Here is a 10,896-nt window from a genome sequence, read left to right on the forward strand (position 1 = left end):
TTGTGTTTATTTTTGTGTAGACAAAATTGAGTTTTGTTAAACAGAAGTGAAAATTTAACGAAAGTCAATTTTGTGTCACAAAAGTCATTTTTGTCACAAAAGTCATTTTTGTCACAAAAGTCATTTTTGTCACAAAAGTCAATTTTGTGTCACAAAAGTCACTATCCACAAAATGAATAGCAGTTCTAAGCCTCCAGCGCTGGATCATGATAGGAGGGGTACGGGCCTTGAGGTGACCATCCATCAGAGCTTCACCATCGTTTGGGTGATTTTGTTTTATCTCCACCACAATATCTACCAGATCGTCATCGTTGATATCAAAGAATGGTATTCTCGTTAGTCAAAAACTCTTCATTCGTCTGTAGATTGTTTTTGTACAAACATTGAAGTCTTGTGCAATCTGAGTGATTGGCATATCTTCATTTAACAACTTTTGTAGCCTGTCTATATTAATGTCTTCGTCAGGCATGCAACTTGTTTAGGCCATCGTAATTTTGAAAATTAAAATATAGTTTGACCTACAGATGGAAATTACACCAAAGCATATCAAAATATGATAAAACAAAGTAATCTCTATATCAGTCAGGAAAATAGTAAACCTAAAAACATGAGTTTTTTTAATTTATTTAGACAGTATATCTTCTTCTTAAAACATTGAAATATAACATGTATGTACGATTATTTATCTCTGGAAAAGGGAGGGGGATAAGTTGGGGGTCAGAAAAATCTGAAATTGGAGAAGAGGGTCCAGAGATTTCTTTATGTGGGAGGGGTCATGTTTATTTATTTATTCTTTTTTAATTTTCTTTTTCAAAAAGCACTCACATTTTTTTTCGATCGTCTTTTGAAAAACCACTGACGTCGGAAGTTCAATTGTGACGTCAATCACGTGTATCCCATAAGTAACATGTTTTTTTTTTTTACATTAAATCAAAAGAAGGACGTCATATTAGAATAATCACTATTGCACAAAATGTCCTATATTTGACATATATACTGTATTAGGTATAACCTACTTTTGCAGAATAGCTCATCACCCATACGATATGTCCTTGAACCTGCGAGACCCGCGTTTACTATATCCAATGACAGGCCTTCTTACAAAGACGTGATGAGAGAATTCAGTTGCAGATCCAAATTTGCATACAAAATTGACTTCTGTCACAAAAGTCAATTTTGTGTTAAATTTTCACTTCTGTCTAACAAAACTCAATTTTGTCTACACAAAAAAATTATTTTAATTACAAAATCACAGGATGCTAATTTAATCAACATGTTAGTTGCGTATAAATTCAATTTTGTCTCACAAAATTGACTTTTGTGTTTTAATTTCCATATCAGGTAACAAAAGTCAATTTTGTAAGCAAATAATACGACAAAAATGAATTTCGTCTACCAAAAAGAATTTTGTCATTACAAAATTGAAGTTCTCATAAAACAAGTCTGCATCACATAGTTTCAATTTGTAAGACAAAAATGATTTTATGACATAATTGAATTTTGTGTACACGTTCAAGTCCCATTCGGCGCCCCGTAATTTTACACCTTTTGGACTAGTTTTTGAATGTCCCTTTGTTATCTTTCGACTCTGTTTTAGAAACAAAAGATTGTGCCAGATTCTCAAATCATTACCGTCCTCTGTTTGGGATAAACATTATTTGGAATGTTAATTCAACAAGAACAGATGTTATCTTGACATTACAGTTGCATATACATGTGTAAATGATTTCACAAACATTATGCATGATTGAATTAAATTAGTTTGTGTACATTTTCTTGGACAAAGGTATATGTCACGCAGGAAAACGGTTTAACATAAATAAGAAGATGTGGTATGAGTGCCAATGAGACAACTCTCCATCCAAGTCACAATTTATAAAAAGTAAACAATTATAGGTCAAAGTACGGCCTTCAACACGGAGCCTTGGCTCACACCGAACAGCAAGCTATAAAGGGTACCATAATGACTAGTGTAAAACAATTAAAACAGGAAAACAAACGGTCTAATCTATATAAAAAACGAGAAACACGTATGAACCACACCAACAAACGACAACCACTGAACAACAGGCCCCTGACTTAGGGCAGGTACATACAAATGCAGCGGGTTTGAACGTTTAAACAGGCAGCAACCTTCACCCTAACCTGAAACAGAAGTGTAACATTACAACATAAAATGACACACTATAAAATATCAATTGAAATGGCTTAACTCGATCAAAAAGACATATAAACAAAAACAAGTAAACATACACCGAACGAGTAAGTTTGATCTAGGACCAATATAGATACAATATTAATAAAAAAGATGTAGGAACAATGTCAAAAAAGACAACTCTAACCTGGAACAAAATGGCGGTAAATAAAATAACGTACACAGGTAAATTTAAATATAACAATTTTGTTGTTGGGAGTACGGAAATTCTTTTTACAAAATAAATAAATTTGTTATTCACAGTACGAGTACAGAAGTGAAAATTTATCAGCATACTAAATACTTATCAAAGGTGGTACATATTAAAAATAGTGAGACGAGATATAACACAAAATAAGTAAAAATTGAATAACAGAAATGCATAACAAACTGTGTCAACAGGTCAAACTAACAAGAAAGTACAATTTGAGAGTACTCGCAGTTACTGAAAGCTGTTAAACCCAAAAACAATTAATAATAAAAATCATGCATTAGAGACTAAAATCAATTAAAACACATCCCAGAGATTTAGTGTTTTAACGCCATGGACAGTCAAAGAAGACATGACTTGTGCAACGCCAAAATAAAAGTAGTGGGATAGATTTAACCTTATAATAAATATGTATCATGTTATATATAGATAAATCTCTAAATAGAAAATAAACGTGGATGTGTATGTATGCATCCCAAAAACCATTCGAAAAGAATACAAATGTGTTTTAATTTGTTGATGACAAAATCGATGTTAGTGCCAATGTAAACAATATTCAAAGATCTAATTACAACATTAATAATATAACCTTTACTAATAAGATTCTGAGCATAAGTGATGGTTTAACCATCCTATAAGATGATCGGTCATCAACTATGAACGTCGTAAATTGTCTTTACGGCCGTCAATCCTACAAGGTCTCTGTTCCATTTCTGTTAATAGTAGCAGTAACCATGTTTTAGATGTTAATGTATATTTCAAATATTAATGTCCATACTAAACCATCAAACATCGGGAGCATTTTTTGCAACGGCGTTGTCAGTTGTCCATCGACTTATGAGTTTTGAATGTTCCCTTGACATCTTCCATTTCGATAGGCTGTCATAAATTTCTGCACTTTGCAAATAAAGACCAAAGCTATGTTGAACTAATATTTAGTGCCCAATTCTAATCAACGTCTGTAAGAACCAGATTATAAGCCTGGTACCTTTATGAGTTTTTGTTTTAGAACAGATACACATTTTAGAACGGGATAACAACGAAGTAATGGACAAAAGAAGTGTACTCGTAAGCTATATTAATTATACACGTTTAGTTATATCCAAACGGATAGTAAGTTTAAAATAAATGGTATCAGCACAACATGATAAATCGCTTCTGAGGATCATTGTTCTTCAGCGAGACAGTTCTGATATTTTCTCAATGTTATAGTTAAAATATATTTGAACACCACATACTACTACTCAAAATTTAAGTCAAAGTCAGACAACCTTGGTTACATTTTAATTAGATTGTATAATTATTAATGTCTTGGGGAAGATCCTAGTTTCTACAATTCTATAAGCTTGTCAGTCTTAAATAAAATTATAGTTAACTGTCTGTCTTTACTGCAAATGTCCCTCTAAAGACATATTATGGGTTGGCTAGAACGAAATTTTTAACACCTTCAATCTTCATGTAAACGTTTAAGGGATGAAAAGAGAATTATTTATACTTAATATAGTGGGACGCATATTAATGATCCTACGATTCAAATAAATATTCACCTGTCCACTAACCCTCTATGTGGGGTGCTGAATAAGGTACAAATGGACTTATGTCTATATTTTTGCCATTATAGTGGGCTAAAAAACATACCAGAAATGACAAAAGACATATTTATTGGTGATTTCAATCCAAGTACTGGTGTTAAGTTCGTTAAACAATCAAAGGATGATTTAGTTTAAACCAGAAGTTCCAATGAAAAGGAGAACTTTGGTGACGGAAAACAAGGACTCGCCCCAGTGTCCTGTGTAATCGTTTTTTTTTTAAAGGCTATCTAAACTGCATCTTGAAAATAACTGTCTCTGGCAGCGTCTTAGAGACATGTTTTGTGACAATGATAGTGTGTGGTATACTAAAGAGGGGCTCGATAAAGACTTCTTAAGTTCATTTATGACAAAACTGAGTAAAGCCATTCAGAATTTAGTTCAACCTACAAGTAGACCACAACTCGTTATATCTGCTCCAAAAGCACACCTAACGTTGACACTTCCTACATTTCCTAATAAAATCGTTTCAAATGAAGTATTATTAATTAGCATTGCTGCATGTTTTGAAAACTCAGCCTCCGATTTTGATGTAATAATCAAAAGTTTTCGAATTAATGCTTTTCTAATGAAATGGGTAATCACCAAGTTGAGTGTATTTCCAGTCGAATTTTATTATTATTACTAAAACACCTAACAAGCCATTGTGGCCAATATTCAGTAACTGTAATATCAGAAAAGTGGAAATAGTTTTTGAGCAATGAAAACACGTCATTAGATGTATTCAATGGCAAATTTTGAGACTTTAAACTCAGTATCTTTTTTATCCTGTTAAATTCTAAGTTACAATAAAAATTTAAATTGTTAATTTAAAAACAGTGGTCTTGGCCGCACACTGTAATTTCGTCGGATAAATATCAAATAAAATGATTTTAGATGCATGCTTTGCATTCGTCGTTTTTTCACTACAATGTTGTTGCTTTCGTACTTTGCTTACGTCGTCTATAACCAAAAACGTTGTTGGACGTACTTTGTCGTCTTAAAGTTTTGTTGGAAGCACACATTGCTTTCATTGTTTATACATTGTACAAATACTGATGGATTTTTTCAACAGAAAAGGTCAAACTTTATTTTATCATCTTCAAAGCAATTTCACAACCCGGTATAAAAATGAGTAAAGGAACGTTTCAAAAGAAAAAAATTCTGTGAACTTGGTGTAATCAGGAGTGTCCGGAATTTTACACCTGTGTTGAAAATTCTGTACACCCCTGATAACACCAAGATAACTAATATTAGCGAAACCAATAAAGGCATTCGTACGTATATAATAGACAAGGCATAAATACAAACAGCATAGCATGTATCGATACCGTCTGATTATTTCTCTTGACAGCATAGCATGTATCGATACCGTCTGATTATTTCTCTTGACAGCATAGCATGTATCGATACCGTCTGATTATTTCTCTTGACAGCATAGCATGTATCGATACCGTCTGATTATTTCTCTTGAACATCTGATGATCTTACTCGTTTATGATACTTGAAATCAAATGGTGACATGACCATCTTGCAAGACAGCTATTTATATATCCATGTCAACCGTCATTTTACATCTAATCTATGGAAATGTGGAAGCCTTTTCGAATAATTCAAGAAAATATCTCCCTGCGTTTCAAAATTTATATTGTAAGTATACATACTGCAGTTATTTATAAATGAATAAAACAATATATATTCTACCCTTACATCCAATCACAGCACTCAAAAATTGACTTCCTTCTCCAGCCTAATGTACACAGAAGACCAACCTAATGCCGGGAAAAATGAAAAACGACGTTGTCCCTATACTATGACATTACCATACAAAGAATAATTATGAAACAATCAATGCAATGCTGAGATTTTGTGAAAATATTTGCTGTAAAGAATACTCGTCTGTCCCCATTACTTATAGAAACGTTATTCACTTCATGTCCCCATCCCTGCATACTGGTTTACCTCTTTCTGTATTACTTCCAGATAAGACATGATAACCTACCTGCATCAAGTCATATCTTTTCTTATTTTAAAAGATTATTAGTAGTAAAATTGTACTTTTTAACCAGATAACAGTGAATGTTCCCTGCAATTTGTATTCATATTATCCAAGATAAACACCATATAAAAACCACAGCTGTAAAGTTTCCTTTGTTGTCTGCAGACACGGGAAGGACTATACACATGCTGAACCTTTTGAGCTAGACAATTTTTTATATATGTCTTTTATAGAACTATGTATAGTTATTCATATTTTTCAATAAATAATCACCCACACTTATATTGTGTATTATAAAAGCTTAATATGCTTAAATATTTACTTAAGAAAGTATTATATCACTTGATTTTATTGAATGTTATTTGTTTTAATCTCAAATTATAATGTTATTGTCATGTCAAATGTTGTCCCTTGGTGTATCAATTTTCAAATACAGTACTTTCATCAAGTCGAAAATTAAAAATCATATAATAAATAAACAGATAGAAACTATAAAATGAAGTACCATTGAAATGTTTGCCGCACGAACTGGCAAGAAGGTGAACAATTTATATATATTAATTAGCACTGATAATTCTCATAGTTTGCCCAAATGTTGACTAACTCCATTACTAGTACTAAACCAGACAATTTTCAGTTTGATAGATTTTAAAATTGAGAATGGAAATGGGGAATATGTCAAAGAGACAACAACCCGGCCAAAGAGCAGATAACAGCCGAAGGCCACCAATGGGTCTTCAACGCAGCGAGAAAATCCCGCACCCGGAGGTGGTCCTCATTTGACCCCTAAATAAAAATGTGTAGTTCAGTGAAAATGGACGTCATACTAAACTCCAACACATGTAAATGAACTAAAATTAAAAAACATACAAGACTAACAAAGGCCAGAGGCTCCTGACTTGGGACAGACGAAAAAATGCGGCGGGGTTAAACATGTTTTGTGAGATCTCAACCCTCCCTCTATACCTCTAGCCAATGTAGAATAAAGAAACACACAGCGATACGCACAGTAAAACTTAGTTTAAAAGAAAGTCCGAGTCCGATGTCAGAATAGGTAACAAAAGAAACTAAGCAAAATGACAATGATACATAAATTAACAAAGGACTACTAGCAGTTACTGACATGCCAGCTCCAGACCTCGGTTAAACTGATTGAAAGATTATGTCTTCATCATATGAATATCAAGTACAATCCCTCCCGTTAGGGGTTTAGTATCATACCATCATAAAATATATGAGAAGAACATAACCCGTATCATGCCAACAACTAGTTTTAGAATAAATGTGTTTATTACCGATGCAAAGACCCTATGAGTGAATCAATATTAATACCAAAATATGCTATCCTTAATGACTTGACAACAGTATCGAAACTATATCCCGTTCGAATAAGTCTGTTTAAAGGTTTGGTTAGCTTTTGGGGTGAATGCCGACATTTTTGTGCTTTGTAAAGAATATTACCAGAAAAGATTGGATGTGAAATACCTGAACGTATTAGATGTCTGCATGTTAGTTTATATTTGCGAATGAAGTCCTTGTACCGATGATAAAATTTAGTAAATGTTTTGACTAGTTTGTGATATCGAAAACCCGGGTGTAATAATTTTTCAGTAATACAGAGATTTCTTTTGTTAAAATCAAATACGTTGTTACATACACGAGCGAATCGAACAAGTCGAGATATATGAACACCATAAGATGGTGACAAGGGAACGTAACCATCTAAAAATGGATAATTAACAATACGGTCTTAGAAGGGGCGGTTTAACCCAATTTACGTTTGTATATTAATCTTCATCACCTTTTTTCTCTCTCAGTTTATCATGTAAAGAACGAAATACAATGGTATGATTTAAGTTCAACCCTGAAGTCCAACTACATGATGAAAAACAATGTATTTATTAAATTTACCAGAAATATTGTTTAGTGAAACATCTAAATAACAGAAAACACATACAAAAGATAGTAGAAGCTCTGGATTGCAATTTAGACTTCTAATCGTTTCTTTCGCAATTAGATTAAAATTTCAGTATTATTTTTATAGAATATCCATAAAAGTGGACTTATTTGTGCTCTCGCTTGTATTTACAATAATAATGTTTTCCCGCCTTTAATATAGTAATGCTGGAATAGAATGTCAATATTTTGCTTTTAAAAAATTACATTTGAATTACAAAATTTCATAGAACGAGAACCCAAACAGCTTATTTGAGATCTCAAAAAACATGTTTAACCCCGCCGCATTTTTGCGCCTGTCCCAAGTCAGGAGCCTCTAGCCTTTGTTAGTCTTGTATCATTTTTAATTTTAGTTTCTTGTGTATAATTTGGAGTTTAGTATGACGTCCATTATCACTGAACTAGTATACATATTTGTTTAGGGGCCAGCTGAAGGACGCCTCCGGGTGCGGGAGTTTCTCGCTGCATTGAAGACCCATTGGTGGCCTTCGGCTGTTGTCTGATCTATGGTCGGGTTGTTGTCTCTTTGACACATTCCCCATTTCCATTCTCAATTTTATACCACAATCATGTAATTTTTACAATTTCTGTAAAAGCATGTAGCTGTTGAATTTCATATGCATTTAAATCCGTCACTGTAATAATTGAAGTCTCAGTGGGAATTTGCGCGACATCACTTATTTTCGTTTGTATTATTACAACATTATTTCTGATTAGATATTTACTATAATTTTCACACGTTCATGAAATGAAAGATCAGCTTTCCATTTTGTCTTCAATCATCTTATATCAATTACACAGAAATGTATGCATCAACAACATATCAATAAAGCATAACAAAAATAACGAACTCCAAGGCAAATTCAAAAAGGGGAAGTCCATAAAAACTGACAAAATCAAACGCTATCAGTCATAGGAATTAGTGAAAACACAACTGCCATATTGCTGACTTGGTACATGCATTTTCCGAAGAAAATTGCAGGTGAAACCTGTTTGTATAGCTCAACCTCACACTTGTATGTCACAGAGGCGGATTTAGGGGGGTGGCAGGGGGCCCGCCCCCCTTTTTGTGGGAAAAATTTGGTTGATTACATATTGAATCACTGAAGCATGCCTGGAGCGGGGCCCCCTCTTAGGCAGTCAGTGGGCCCTCCCTTATGAAAATTTCTGGATCCGCCACTGTGACAGTTGTTTATAGTTCTGTGATAAAATTGGGTGAGCAACCCAAATAGACATACTATGTTAATGTGGACAATTGGTATCCAGCAGCCAAAACTGTGTGTACATCACAGCCATACAACACAACTGACTTAAAAATTCAAACAAACACAAATTAATCTAACAAAGACGCCAATAACAAGAAATGATTGTAACAGGATGCTGTTACGAAGTCTCCAAAACGAAGCTCCCATAATTCGTAATTCCCAGGGTCGTCTGACATTGGGCAAAGTCCAGTGAAAATTGGTTTGGTAAAGTTATATGCATTAGCGATGCCTCGGGACTAACCCTGTATATCATTCAAATCATCTTGGCATGACAAACCAGAATATATATGGTTTAGGGGTGGGGATCTCGATCATTTACAAGATATAAGAATATTGGGGGTGGGGGGAACCCCTGGGGACTGACCCTATACGTCATTCAAATGTTCGAGACATGACGAACAGGAATATATATGGTTTAGGGGTGGTGATCGCGACCATTTACAAGACATTAGAACCTTGGGGGTGGGGGAACCCCTGGGGACTGACCCTATACGTCATTCAAATGTTCGAGACATGACGAACAGGAATATATATGGTTTAGGGGTGGGGATCTCGACCATTTACAATATATTAGAACTTTCTCAAATGGCAGGAGGTGTGGGATGACCCCTGGGGACTAACCCTGTATATCATTCAAACCATCTTCACATGACAAACTAGAATAAATATATGGTTTGAGGGTGGGGATCTTGACCACTTACAAGATATTAGAACTTTCTTAAATGGCAGGGGTGGGGGTGATCCCTGGGGACTAACCCTGTATATCATTCAAACCATCTTTGCATGACAAACCAGAATATATATGGTTTAGGGGTGGTGATCTTGACAATTTACAAGATATTAGAACTTTCTTAAATGGCAGGGGTGGGGTGACCCCTGGGGACTAACTCTGTATTTCATTTGATGTGCTTTATTATGACAAACCATAATATATAAGGTTTAGGGGTGGGGATCTCGACCATTTACAAGATATTAGAACTTTCTTAAATGGCAGGGGTGGGGTGACCCCTGGGGACTAACTCTGTATTTCATTTGATGTGCTTTATTATGACAAACCAGATTATATAAGGTTTAGGGGTGGGGATCTCGACCATTTACAAGATATTAGAACTTTCTTAAATGGCAGGGGGTGGGGGTGACCTCTGGGGACTAACCCTGTATTTCATTTGATGTGCTTTATTATGACAAACCAGAATATATATAGTTTAGGGGTGGTGATCTTGACCATTTACAAGATATTAGAACTTTCTTAAATGGCAGGGGTGGGGTGACCCCTGGGGACTAACCCTGTATTTCATTTGATGTGCTTTATTATGACAAACCAGAATATATAAGGTTTAGGGGTGGGGATCTCGACCATTTACAAGATATTAGAACTTTCTTAAATGGCAGGGGTGGGGTGACCCCTGGGGACTAACTCTGTATTTCATTTGATGTGCTTTATTGTGACAAACCAGAATATATAAGGTTTAGGGATGGGGATCTCGACCATTTACAAGATATTAGAACTTTCTTAAATGGCAGGGGGTGGGGGTGACCTCTGGGGACTAACCCTGTATTTCATTTGATGTGCTTTATTATGACAAACCAGAATATATATGGTTTAGGGGTGGTGATCTTGACCATTTACAAGATATTAGAACTTTCTTAAATGGCAGGGGTGGGGTGACCCCTGGTGACTAACTCTGTATTTCATTTGATGT

This window comes from Mytilus californianus, unplaced genomic scaffold (assembly GCF_021869535.1).
Source record: "Mytilus californianus isolate M0D057914Y unplaced genomic scaffold, xbMytCali1.0.p SCAF_3, whole genome shotgun sequence".
Taxonomy (NCBI): domain Eukaryota; kingdom Metazoa; phylum Mollusca; class Bivalvia; order Mytilida; family Mytilidae; genus Mytilus; species Mytilus californianus.